The sequence below is a fragment of the Tachysurus vachellii genome, chromosome 11 (assembly GCF_030014155.1).
Source record: "Tachysurus vachellii isolate PV-2020 chromosome 11, HZAU_Pvac_v1, whole genome shotgun sequence".
NCBI lineage: Eukaryota > Metazoa > Chordata > Actinopteri > Siluriformes > Bagridae > Tachysurus > Tachysurus vachellii.
This window is the reverse complement of record NC_083470.1, coordinates 12720702-12734629: the sequence shown is the minus strand read 5'-3', so window position 1 is coordinate 12734629 and position 13928 is coordinate 12720702. Positions and strand designations below refer to the sequence as shown.

General features: G+C 38.6%; 1 protein-coding gene across 1 annotated transcript in view; it reads right to left on the bottom strand.

The window, feature by feature from the left end:
• Nucleotides 1–13928, bottom strand: part of aopep (aminopeptidase O (putative)) — a 75904-nt gene that overhangs the window by 57077 nt on the left and 4899 nt on the right. The gene's annotated exons all lie outside the window — the stretch shown is intronic.

Here is a 13928-nt window from a genome sequence, read left to right as displayed (position 1 = left end):
GACCTTTCGGTCTTGATTAAATGATAAATCTTTTTTCAGTGAAACTAATTTATTTCAGTGCATTAAACATCATTTGGGAGGGTTTTAGCTTATCATATGAGCTATTTCTACCACCAATTGATTAATTAAAAGTCAGGTTAATAGCAGGTGTTTCTACAAAATAGATAAGCGACAAGACTTTTGTCAGGGACTGTAGTAGTCTTAACTAACTAGGATAGTTAGCTGCACAGGAGATTTCTATACATTTCTATGAATTCATCTAAAGTATAAGTGTTCGAACATCGGGGTAAAGGAATCGCAAGTTGGGGTGGAAAAACTACCAAAAATAACATTTTGCACAGGAACTTCAAATTTTAACAATGAAATGAAAATGTTCCTAGCTAAGCAAATGAGCAGCGAGGTTTCTAGGGAAAAGTGTGAACATTTCTGATTAAAAGCATTACCCATACCTGCCCCCCTTTTCATTTTAAGCTTTGTCATCAAGCGTTCAGGAAGCACGACATGATCATTTGATCACAGTAAAATGATGACTGCTTAGGCTCTTTCGCAAAGTCTGCTTTGTATTACTTTCTGAACAGACCGAGATGGACTGGAGTGAAGGGTCAACTGGGAGTGTCTATAAAAAGATGGACATAAGGCCCATGTAAACACAGACAAGCCTTCTGGCCCAGAACGGGTTTTCTCAGCTACATAATACATTTGTGTTGATACCAAAGCTTAAAACTCTTTTATATCATGTTAATGTTTTCCATGTATACATCTGAGAAGGAAAAAAGTTACTACTGCACCTTTAAAGCTTTTACCCTGAATATTGGAAGTGATTTGTTGATCAAGTCCCAACATCAACTCAGATCCAGTTTTGGCAGGTTTACACACCATGGCCACCCCAAACCCACATCAAAGTGCTGGATTTTTTTCTCTCCGATCAGCGTATCATTAAGGAGGAGAAACAGAGTTCAAAAGATGCCTGTGGATTTTGGAAAAGCCTTCTGGACCGCACCCTCTTTCTTCTTCCTTCTGCATGTGCTAATGTAGTTAAATTAAAGGACGTATTTACTGAAACACTTCTGAGGCTGGTCAATAGTTTAACCTCAAATACTGTATGACTTGGTAAGAGACGGGCAAATAAAATGATTTCAAAAACTCAAAACAAACAGCTAGCATGAAAACTTCCACAGCTGACAGATAATGATCAGGAGTCTGGTATATCAGGTGTTTATCTAAGCTTAAAGTCAGGTATCTGGTCATAAAAAATTAACATGCTACTGTTTGCTATCTCCACATATTACTGCGGGTGACCTTTTCCGCAGGGTCTCTAGTATGTGCACCATACAATCAAAACCCTGCTCCAAACGTCACTCTGGCGAACAAGAGAACCAATGCCTGTTTCTTTTGTGTCCTCCGGTCTTGGCTTGCCCACATCATAGTTTTTAAATGTAACACACGGTCAGTGGATACAATAGTGCTTCTATTCAAATCACCAGTGCTTTATTATTTAGACTGGTAAAACCACCCAAGTGCTTTCCACACTCCCTCTTTTCAATTGCAGAATATATTCATATAGTGTTGGACCCAAGGGATTTCATTCCGCTCCACTGCACACAAAGGCTTCGTCGAACTGTAAGATAGCTGCACAAAACACTGAGTTTGACTAGCAGCAATACGTGGCACTCGTACCTTCCATTCATGCTGTTATGACTCTTTGTTTATGAGAACAGTTTAAACTTCCTCAACAGCACAAGCTTGTAGACTTCACAGTTCCAGGACTATTTCAGTCCACTTCCCTTGATGGCCTTGAAGGAACTGCAAAAAAGCAGAAGCTAGCTAAAATCCAATAGACTGCTCTCACCTGTTTTAAGCCATGCAGCTGCTGTGACGACAGCACACAAAAAATGTCAACCGACTAAGGAAAAAAGTACAATCAGAATAAAAATTCTAATAACGGGTACTCATGTCTGTAAGAGAAATCCTCACTGATTCATAAATGCTCTGAAGTGGATCAGGCCTATAATTTAACGTAGCACCTCTAATCAAAAGCAAGACTGATATTTTTCTTGTACAGTGTACGTGACATGAGCCGGCTGCAGAAAACCTGTTCTGATTACATGTAAGGAACATTTCCAGTCTCAGGAACAGCAGGCATCATGCACTCTTTCTTCTTCAGAGGCAAATCAGTTTCAGATTTATGCGCCAATCAATAAAGCACATGTTTCCATCAGCAAATAAATGGTTAGCGAATTTAAAATCTACACTGTGTGTCGTGCACACAGAACCTTGCACATATTAAAATTTTCTTGTGAAGATAAACAGTAAAGACAGTGATGTTTATTCTGTGCATGGTGGTTGTCCCTTGCACTGTGAACTGGATACGGTCAAAGTCAGGATTGCAAATGGGCTTCGAATGACTGGACAATTTGTTAAACGTTTCTTTATATAAAATGACAACCGTAGTGAAAAACATATTCTGGTAGACAACGGGGAAACGTTACAGCTTCGTTCATGATGCATAAATTATATCTGCAGAAAGAAGAGTCAGGGACTGAAAGTCGGTTTGTGTCGGTGTTGCTATTGCCCTTTTACATAAAGGTTAGAATCTGCTGATTATGGGAATAAAGCACAAGTCTAAAAATGCTTTAACACACACAGACACACACAAATGCATAAAATACATTTAGCTTGAGAGGAAAGAGGAATAATCATATTTGATCCAGATACAGAAAAACATCACTATTTTTAGTAGAAGATTGACCGCATGTAAAGCCAAATGCCTCCTATTTCAAATCTGACAAACATCGACCTCATACTTACCTCAAACCAACAGAAAGATGGTGCACAAACACAGGGCTGTCACGAATGGGTGGAAATCTGGAAAGAACAAATCATGTCTCGTCTAAAATTAAGACCAGAGGTTTTATTTGTGCCCTTTGTGCATTAAAAGTATTTCCCAACAGTTGAATAAGATGGCTTTTGTTGTCGGAGCCAACAAAATTTCCACATGAGAAGACGGCCATGCTAACTGACAGCATGCAAATATCCAAACAGCAGACAAATATACAACTTGTTAAACATCAGTTCATATGTAATGACTAAAAAGCTGTGGATTAAGTAGCCTAAAGAACATGCTGTGTTGATGCCAAATTACATGTACTTAAGATTATTGCTATAGAAATGAATTACGGTCATGACTGCTTTAAATATAAAAGGGTTAATCATCACTACATGTGTGCACAAATATGGAAAATAAGTCAAGTACCTGTGAGATCTGGAAGAGGGGCTTATTGGCATAGAACTCATTCTTTATTAGTCTCAAGTTATCATCAAAAAAGGGCTTCAGGCAAATACAAGCTGTCAAATTCAAGTTCTTTCAGAAATCAAAAAGAGACACAGAACATGAATAAACTCACGCCAGCACATGCTTAAGAGCACACCTGCAGTGACACAAGGAAACATGCATGCACTCTAACACACCTTTCTTCCTGTCAGATGATCAACACATTAATAGAAAACAACAACAACCTCTCTCACTCACTCATTTTCTACCGCTTATCCGAACTACCTCAGGTCACGGGGAGCCTGTGCCTATCTCAGGCGTCATCGGGCATCAAGGCAGGATACACCCTGGATGGAGTGCCAACCCATCACAGGGCACACACACACACACACACACTCTCATTCACTCACACAATCACACACTACGGACAATTTTCCAGAGATGCCAATCAACCTACCATGCATGTCTTTGGACCGGGGGAGGAAACCGGAGTACCCGGAGGAAACCCCCGAGGCACGGGGAGAACATGCAAACTCCACACACACAAGGTGGAGGCGGGAATCGAACCCCAACCCTGGAGGTGTGAGGCGAACGTGCTAACCACTAAGCCACCGTGCCCCCAAAACAACAACCTAAAACATTAAAATATTTTACTGAAATGTTTGATCAGCACTGTTCACGTTGCATGGGGAGACAACTAGCACAGTTAAAATGGCACTTAACAGGAGAAAGATACTCAACGATCGTCACATACAATGAAGAATTATCAGACACTGCTGTTAGCACCTAAAAAGAGCAAGAGCTTCTTTATCAATCGTTTTATTCCAAGGTGGATTAATATCATTAATGTAAAGTATGTAGACAATTCTGAAATTAAAGTACCAGAATACACTGCGGCTAAAAAGCAGCAATCTACAAGCCAAAAAGTAGTGATGAGGTTTTAGCATAAAAATTCAAGACAAAATGACAACTAATGATTATTTTTAAAGACCAACATGACAAAATAAAATGCTAGACATCACTGAAGATTACAAGATTGTTATGTAAGCCATTCTCAGAATTTTAATTCATTTCCTATTAAAACAACCTTTATAATATTGAGCCCACCTATCTAATATAGTTCTTCTTGTGCCTCCAAAACAGTGCTGTCACAAGTAGGCATTGACTCCACAAGACCTCTGAAGTGGTGCTGTTGTTACTGGCGCAAAGACATAAGCAGATCCATTAAGTCCTGTAAGTTGCGAGGTGGGGCCTTCATGGATCAGACTAGTTTTGGGGGCGGAGTACACCTTGCGCTCTTTATTATGTTCCTCATACCATTTCTGAAAATTGTTTGCAGTGTGGCAAGGAGCATTATCCTGCTAAAAGAGGCCACTGCCATTAGGCTGCTGCCATAAAAGGGTCAACTTGATGTGCAAATACAGGTGCATCTCAATAAATTAGAATGTGATGGAAAAGTTCATTTATTTCAGTAATTCGACTCGATTAGTGAAACTTGTCTATTAAATAAACTCACTACACACAGACTGGAGTAGATTAAGTCTTTGGTTCTTTTAATTCAATTACATTTAACAAAAACCCACCAATTCAAACTCAAAAAATTTGAATACTTCATAAGACCAATAAAAAAACATTTTTAGTGAATTGCTGGCCTTCTGGAAAATATGTTCATTTACTGTATATGTACTCAATACTTGGTGTTGGATCCTTTTGCTTTTTTTTCCCAAATGAAATACAAAACTTGCTCTCATCTGAAAATAGGACTTTGGTCCACTGAGAAACAGTCCAGTTCTTCTTCTCCTTAGCCCAGCTAAGACACCTCTGATGTTGTCGGTGGCTCAGGAGTGGCTTAATAAGAGAAATACAACAACTGAAGCCAAACTCCTTGACACGTCTGTGTGTGGTAGCTCTTGATGCCTTGAGCCTCAGTCCATTCCTTGTAAAGATGTTCTCCCAAATTCTTGAATTGATTTAGCTTGACAAGCCTCTCAAGGCTGCAGTTCTCTCAGTTGGTTGTGCATCTTTTACTTCCTTCCACTCAACTTTCAGTTAACATGCTTGGATACAGCACTGTGTGAACAGCCAGCATCTTTGGCAATGAATGTTTGTGGCTTACCCTCCTTGTGAAGGGTGTCAATGATTGTCTTCTGGACAACTGTCAGATCAGCAGACTTCGCCATGATTGTGTAGCCTAGTGAACCAAATTGAGAGACCATTTTGATGGCTCAGGAAACCTTCGCAGGTGTTTTAGGTTGATTAGCCGATTGGTATGTCACCATATTCACATTTTTTGAGATTTGAATTGGTGGGTTTTTGTTAAACGAGAGCCAAAATCATCACAATTAAAAGAACCAACGACTTAAACAGCTTCCGTCTGTGTGTACTGAATTTATATAATACACGAGTTTCACTATTACTGAAATAAATGAACTTTTCCACAAAATTCTAATTTATTGAGATGCACATGTATATTGAGGTAGGTAAAACAATTCAAATAACATCCACATAAATCCCAGAAGCCAAATGTTCCCAACAGAACATAGTGAATACAATCCACTGCATACCAGGAACACCTCACAATGTTCTGAGATGCTCTGTCCCAGTTGTCTAACATCACAGGTTTTCCTTTATCAAAGTCAGTTCCTTAGGTTTGGCCATTTTACTTGTTTCCAAGGCATCAACTTGGAAAATTGACTGTTCACTTGATGCCTAATATATCCCATCCCTTGGCAACTGTAATGAGACTCTAATGTTATTCACTTCACCTGGCAGGAGTTTTAATGTTGTAGCTGATTCATTTCTATAGAAAAGGTCCTGGAATTTGTGTCTGTGTGTGTCTGCTCTCCAAAGAACTCTGATCTACAGGATGTTCTGTTTACAACAAAGCGTTCTTGGCCTTTTTGCACATTTAGCTGGCCACACACTTTAGGCTGCAGTTTCAAGGCTGCATTTTAATCAGTACTCTGCAAAACAAATTTTTGAACACACACAAAAAAAAAACACCAAAAAAAGTTAATAGCATCGCAGTTATAAGCTATTAGAGAAGTGATTTGAAAGAGTGGCAAGTAAACACTTGGTTGTCATTTAAACACCTACTTAAAAGTAAGCATTTCAGAGTATTGAGATAACCTTTGGTTTAGTTTGGAACTAAATCCTTTTTTTTTTTTTTTTAAATGTTCCAAATATATAATAAGTGTGCCTGTGTTGCAGCTATCAGCATTAGCTCATGACTATAGACTTTGGGAGAAGGAGAACGTTGCCTCAAACAAAATTTTGTTAAGAGGCTACTATTCTTGATTTATGCTTATATGCTACTATATAATTCTTTTCAACAACCTTGCAAGTAGCACTTGAGGGCCGATAACGTATTCATCCATAATGTTGTCAAGCAGCTTGTTTGGAGTGGTGTTAAATGTACATTTGCTCAACTGTGTTCAATACAGCAGGTGTGTTTGCCAGGTTTCAGTCCAACTACATCCAAAAACCACACAAAAGACCTGAAACTAGCACAAAAAAATTCAGGCATTAGAAGAGAGAGACACATTTTACTTCTTTTTCTTTGCCTTTATGTGTTTCTATGAAGCACATATATTTCTGGGGCAAAAACTCCCTTGCTCTTCCCCAATCTTTGCAATATATCTTATAATAAAATATTTTGTACATCCAAGTCTAAATTACACCGTTATCTGTGGAAATGTATTAGATTTAAATTCATTTTTTTTCCTTGAAAACAAAGTCATGACGGATGGGCAACCTGTTTTTGCTCATTCTCTGAGGAAAATTATCATACAGCTAGCATGGGGCAGCGTGATAACTTCACCAATGGACCTCTATTTGTTGCAGTTCCTGTTTTTGTAGTAAAAAATCTATAGTGATAAAGATTCCATCGGTCAAAAAGTATTTGCTTTAAAAAAAGAACTTATCATACCAATTGTGATCCAATCACATAAGACACATGTTTAAGCTTGGTATGTGACACTACCCTAGGACTGTCCTAGGGCTATAACTTGTTCTGTTCCATAAACACATACAACATTATTTAATTCTCTACTGTACAACTATCTTTACACGCACACACAAAGTAACTGACCTAACAGAACATATATGTGACTATAGTCATGACTTCACAAATCTATTTGCCCCTTACATTTGTAACAAGTCTGAGGAGACGTCTGAAGTAATCCCCTTAAGGCCCACCCCTTTTCTTTTGGCAATATTTAATTGTGAGACCTCTCTCACACCTTCCCTTTGCACTTTTCATGAGCTGTCGTATATTTCAAGGTTACCTATAGCATAAGAGTGAGACCATCACTCAGGAATGCCAAAGGACTGTATTCGTGGCTTTATCAAATATAGTCATCTCACTGAACACTTAAAGTAAAAATCCAATAAAAAGTGGAAATGCCTTCCTCCGTCAGCATTCATAAAGAATGTTTAGTAAAGGAGTTAGTCCTCCACAGCCCCACTTAACAAAAATCAAGTTAGACAGTTTTGTTAATCCATACATCACATTTAATTTGATATCAGTAATTATAATTGGAACCAAGTCATGCAGTTGGGTGGTAGATCATTTGCAGAGGCTATGCAATGGCTTTATACTCACACCTGGTACTGTGAAGTCTATGGCTTAAGTAATCTGCTAACATTCACACTACCTTAAATCAGCCCCTCAGCCAAAATAAACTCAGCTTGATTCAGACCCTAGTAGTACATGAAGAAGAACTTATAGTCCAATTTGCTGCTCCAGACAGAGATCCAGCCTGAAATATTGATGGTCATCATCTTAAACAGCACACAGTTTGAGGACTGCAAAGCCAGGATTCCAGTGAAAGACTAATGATCTGCTAGTGAAATGCTGCCAATACAAAGTCTACAATGCAATTAACCTCGCAGCTGTCTGGCTACCCAGTCATTTCTCTGTTTGCAAACAATCTGAACACTTTTCCTTGTGACAGATTGTGCGTCTCGATTTTTTTCAGGCTTTGATCCTGAAACCACAAGAAAAAAATGGTCAGTCAAAATCCCTAGCAATAATATCCGCTATCTGTCTGCAGTGTGGATTTAAGGAATCTCTGAGCTTGAACTTCAGTTATGTGTCTCAGCGGAGGTCTAAGGAGGAAGGGCAGTTCTTTTGGCCTCGTGAAATCAGATTAAGTGGAACGACAGGCCTTCTCCGGGTGTCATGGAATGAAAGAGTGTAAACAGAAAGTGAATATGAGCATATATGAGAATGGCCTCATCCATTTTGCATGTTTTTCACAGTGAAATATCCAGTGGCTTCTTACCTGTGCCCCACTATGTGAGAAATAAGAGCTTGAGCAATTTGCTAGCATTTCCATTGCCTCATTTCAGCTAAAGTAAACCCTCAGTACCATTCAGTTGGACTTTTTTTAATTTTATTGCATTCACAGTATCAAAAGAAGACCTCAGATTTATTTCAAAGTTATAAGACAGAGTTAAAGGTCTGTAGATAGTTTCTCAGCTTTGATAGTCTTATCAGCAAATAAGTGGCTATATATGGCCTCAGTTCAGGCCAGACTCTTCAGGAGACAAGAGACACAGTGCCCGAATGTTGACGATAACAAGGCAAGAATGTACCTATTAATAACAGTGGGCATTCTACATTAAACCATGCTATCTTCATTAAAAGGAAGCTTCGGAACATAACAGTAAGCCCAAAAATGAGCCTGGAAAATTAAGAGTGGGAAAGAGAACTCACGACAGAGAGGGAAAGAAAAACAAGAAGCTGAATGTCCTGCCTTTGCCTTGCCTATGCCTATTAAACAGTCCTTTGAAACGAACCAACTTTATTCCAGGTGCAGGTCTGCTCAGCATTCTTTCATTTGCTTGGGTTTGTGAGTACACATGGTGGCTGGAATGTAAAGGGGGAGCAAAAAATTCCCTCACTAAAGACTTTCAGAGAAAAACGCCTCATCCCTGACAATTTGATTAACAGCTGTCTTTCGTGCCAAAGTCCCTTTGCTCTAAAAGACTCGGTTTCTGTCGCACACTTCTTAGGTTACTCAGCAATCATAGAGGAGTGGAGAATAGAAAGAAAGGAGCCTCAGAGAAAGTGTGTGTGTGTGTGTGTGTGTGTGAGAGAGTGAGAGAGAGAGGGAGAGAAAGAGAGAGATTGAAAGAAAGAATGAGAACACTATTTAAATGGTGTTATCTCAGCCTCCCTTTAGGCCTGGCTGGTCCAGCACATTCCAAAAGCTTCACGTCCATCGCCCACGTTATACTCTGCACCCCTGGGACTCAACTCTCCTTCCCCCATATGGTCATTTTAAGAGTGCTTGATCAGCTCAAGTGAGCAAACATACGGGTCCAAAGCCTAGGGCTGAACACATCCTAGAAATAATGCCAAGATTCTTCAAAGAGATGCAGACAGGTCACGAACAAGGTATTACATGGAATTATAAGCTTCCATGTTTTCCAACGTTCTGTGGGGATAATCAGCAGAAAAAAGAAGGCCTACAAAGGTACAATCTAAGATAGCAGACACAAAGTTATCTAATTCCAGCTGCCACTAGTAACATGGCTGGACTTACTAGAGATGTGACAAATGAAAAGTAAAGCCAACATATGGAATCTTATTAAAGAGCTACAATGACTTGCCAAACCAACCTCAGTTTGCCTTTAGCAGATTCTACATGTAGCTGGAACTAAACTGGAGGAATAAACTCTATTCTTCCGAAAGATATTTCTTCAGTGGGTGTCCTGATGATTGGTTGAGTGTGCTCACCAACATATTGGTTCAAAATCACATAAAATTGTTCATCTGGGTTTATATTTGCCAAACCTGAGGCCCATTACATAATATTTACCTCATTCTCATGCTCAACAAACCATTCAGTGAGCCCTTGTATCTTGTACATGGTTCCAGGATCATCTACAAGGAACATGCCCATCAAAGTAGAATTGTTTCATAAATGTGATAATAAAAGTTTTAATCAAATGCACCAAAGCATGATGATTTTTCCTTTACTATGTCACCTGTCTACATATATATTATATATTCCTTTTATATTTTATGAGGTAGAAATGTTTGCTATGGAAAAAATAAAGTGACTGAGCACATCACTGTCTAGATTATAAGTAATATCAAATTAGCATATCCAATCAGACACAACATGAATTTTATAAACATTTAAAATGTATACCAGGGTCCGGTGCTAATTTGCCTAACATTAGCAGCTTTATGATAATTAAGCCTACACAGAGGTGTCTGTTTTAAGCAGTTATACAGCTTCAAATTAGTCGTTCCAATGTGTGTACACAAAGACACAAGGGCAAATAATTTACATTTGTACTCTGTATTTTATGTTTTAAATTGTTGTGCATTGTTTTTCAAATTAGGGTGTCATGACCATTCAGACAGTAGGGATCTATGGTGCTTGACAGAAACTTCATTGTTAAACTAAATGATTGGTATCTATTAATCAAGTGGCACAATAGACAGGTCATTTATGTACCCAAAACTGTAACAGAACCAACAAATAACTTTTCTCCATAATTTTAAATAATCCATCTTTCTTCAATATGCTAGTAGCAATCCACGAAACATGGCAACAATAAAGTAGCACTTAACTAAGTTCATGAATGAAAATCTATTCTAGTGGCAAAGAAATGGAATCCCATCCAGGGTGTAATCCTGCCTCAGTGTTCCTAAGGTAGACTCTGGATCCACTACAACCCTGAACCAGGAAAAGTGAGTGAGGGGAACAAGTGCAATATATTATCAGTGTGCCAATATATCATCAAAAAGGATTTAAAGTATTTCCTTGTCTTAATGATAATATGTTTCTAGTTATATCACACAGGGCAACAAGTAGTCAATAGTTAGATGATAATATTTATCACTATAATAAAATGTATCAATAGAACACTGATGTGCCGGTGCAAAACCCTAGTACAAGCCTACATAACATTTCAGCATTTCATTCTAATTGACTGACTGATTGATTGAATGAATGAATGAATCATTCACTGTAAATCCGGATCTTGTCCTATACTGGCAGTGGATGGGACTCCAGTCTATCACAGAGCACTGTATACACACAAATTTAAAACCAGGGACAATTTAGCCTAGCAAATCTTGTAGTCTACCTGTTACCTAACCACAAATGGACGTAAGCATCCCACTAAGAGTACATTCCCTGTAAGCAGTTTCTTGCTAATTAAAATTCTCTTTTAAAAGACACTCACTCACATTTAAGGTAACAACCCAGGGATGTCCAGCTTATATAGTGAAACAGATGAGACTGAAATACAGCAGGCAATTTCACCTAGCCAAGACCTTCACATACATTCTGCCTCTGGGTTCATCTTCTTCCTCTCAGTCTTTCTATAGACAGGTATGACCACACCCTGCCTATAGAAAACAACAATTTTTTTCTAGCTTCAGAAGACAAGTGAAACAGTAAAGACCTTCTGGTAATTTTTCATGAGGCCATTCAGCAGGTGGGAAACATAAAACACTTGGTGGGTGGCAGGTTTATGAGAGTCTGATCTTAAAGGATGGTTTTACGACTTGTTAATTCTCAGAATGCTTTACCTCTTTTGCCATCAAACAAAAGACTTAAAAGGGTCTGAAAACACCAATGTTGAATACTTTTAAGTTCTGAAAGAACTACCAGCTTATATAAGGTCAACTACTATAACAGAAACAAAGTAATTGCTTGGTAATTGCCCATGATATGCTATTTATGTTGGCTAATGTTTGACAGAAGTGTTTGGTAAGGCTGTGAAAGTGGAAGCATGATATTAGAACATAGGTCAAAATTGTAAATGTGTTATTATAAAAAAAAACAACAACTCCCTAATCCTTACATATGCTCACTATATGGTGTAATGGTATACGAGAAACTACAGCACTATAAACTTGACAATTTAAAATACAACAAGATAAACGTAGTTGGTAGATTAGATAACTGCAATAAAATAAATTGCATGCTATACATTTGTCTTAATTATTTAAATGTACTTGAGTATGTGTAAAAACTCTATTACAACTCTTAATTTCACAATTTATTTTTACGTTACTCTTACTTTAGCAGGTTTTGACAGATTAAAAGTAGTATCTTACTAATCATGTGTTCTAAATCGTCCCTTTAAGTGATCTTTTCCCACAGAATATTACTAACCGATAATGATAATGTAAGATAATTCCTTTTTCATTTTTTCTAAAAATACGTATAGAGTTCTGTAGCACCAGACTACTTTGACACTGTGTGTGAAAACAGGCCTTTTCTTTGTCCAGAATTGAGGAATCCCTATCCGAGAGCAACCGTTGCCCATATTTGCACATCTTAAACTAAAAATATTCCAACTATGTCCTGCTACTGCATAAAAAAAAAATATTGTAAGGGACACAATTTAAGTAGATTCAAAAGACCAGGAAAAAGGACAGGCCCTTCCTGTGTGTCTTAATCAACGCCTGCGTCATGACATGCTGGAGATGAGGAGATAAACATTCCTCTGAGTGTGTTATTACATCACTCACGCAGTCTTCTAGAACTGCTCTACGTGACTTCTCAACAATACGCACCAGAGCGATTGGCACATGCAACCCAGACATATTTCCTATGACATCCTTAAATCAACACAAGGATAATTCTGCAACAGGAAGAGGTTTGTGATAAGTTTTCTGTGGGCCCTTTTCATCATGTTGCTGAGAGAACACAGGGGTTATGTGGGTACAGCGTGAAAAAACAGAGTGCATGAAACACACACACACACACACACACACATACTTTTTAATCTTTAGTTTCCTGCCCTCCCCTTTTTCTTATCTCACTAAGGACGATGCCCCCCTGTTTACTGTGTCCCAAATGCTGACTATAAATGAACTAGCATAATATAAAAACAGCATCTGGCTTTGCCCCAAGGACTCAAGCCCACATACTTCCCAGTTTTTAGATTAAATAGCTCCTTTCTCTGAAGTAGTTCCAGGAGCTAATGGCTTTTGTTGCTGGAAATAATCTACACATCCTCTCCCACATCCTGGGGGAATGGCATCTCAAAGCACCCCTCTCCCACCCCAGGCCAAATTTGTTGACCACTTGACTTCCTCAGATTTGGTTCAACCTGGCTTTTCAACATAAGACCTGGAGGACTGTACCATTCCCAGAGGAGGTGACCCAACTACTGCTGGGTCTCACACAGTGCAAACGGAAGGAAGGACTGACAATCTGTTTCTCTCACTAACAACATTACTGCTGTTATCCAGTGTCTGTTAGTAAAACCCAGGTTATAATAAGCTGTGAGGTGACTAATATAAGATAAATGTCCTCCAGATGTCAACTCAAAGAACTGTGGAGTTTCATGTTTAATCTTGGGTCATGGCAAACAGGGCAAGTAAAATTTGGAAAAGAAAAATCAGTGGCAGAATGACCACCCCATAGCTTATATGCCTACTACTAATTAGATTGGGACATTTTCTGCCTGGTAAATGACTGGAACCTGCCGAAGGCAGTGTGTAATGACTTTATTTCCTGTGGAACATGTAATCCTGGCCAGAGCGATGGTGGGAAGCACAAAAACACACCTACGGCCACCCAAGTGCATGTTTATTCGACGTGCAGCTAAACAACCTCCCTTCTAACATTTTTGCTTATTTTTCAGGATATGAGTCATTCCAAATTATAAGTTACAT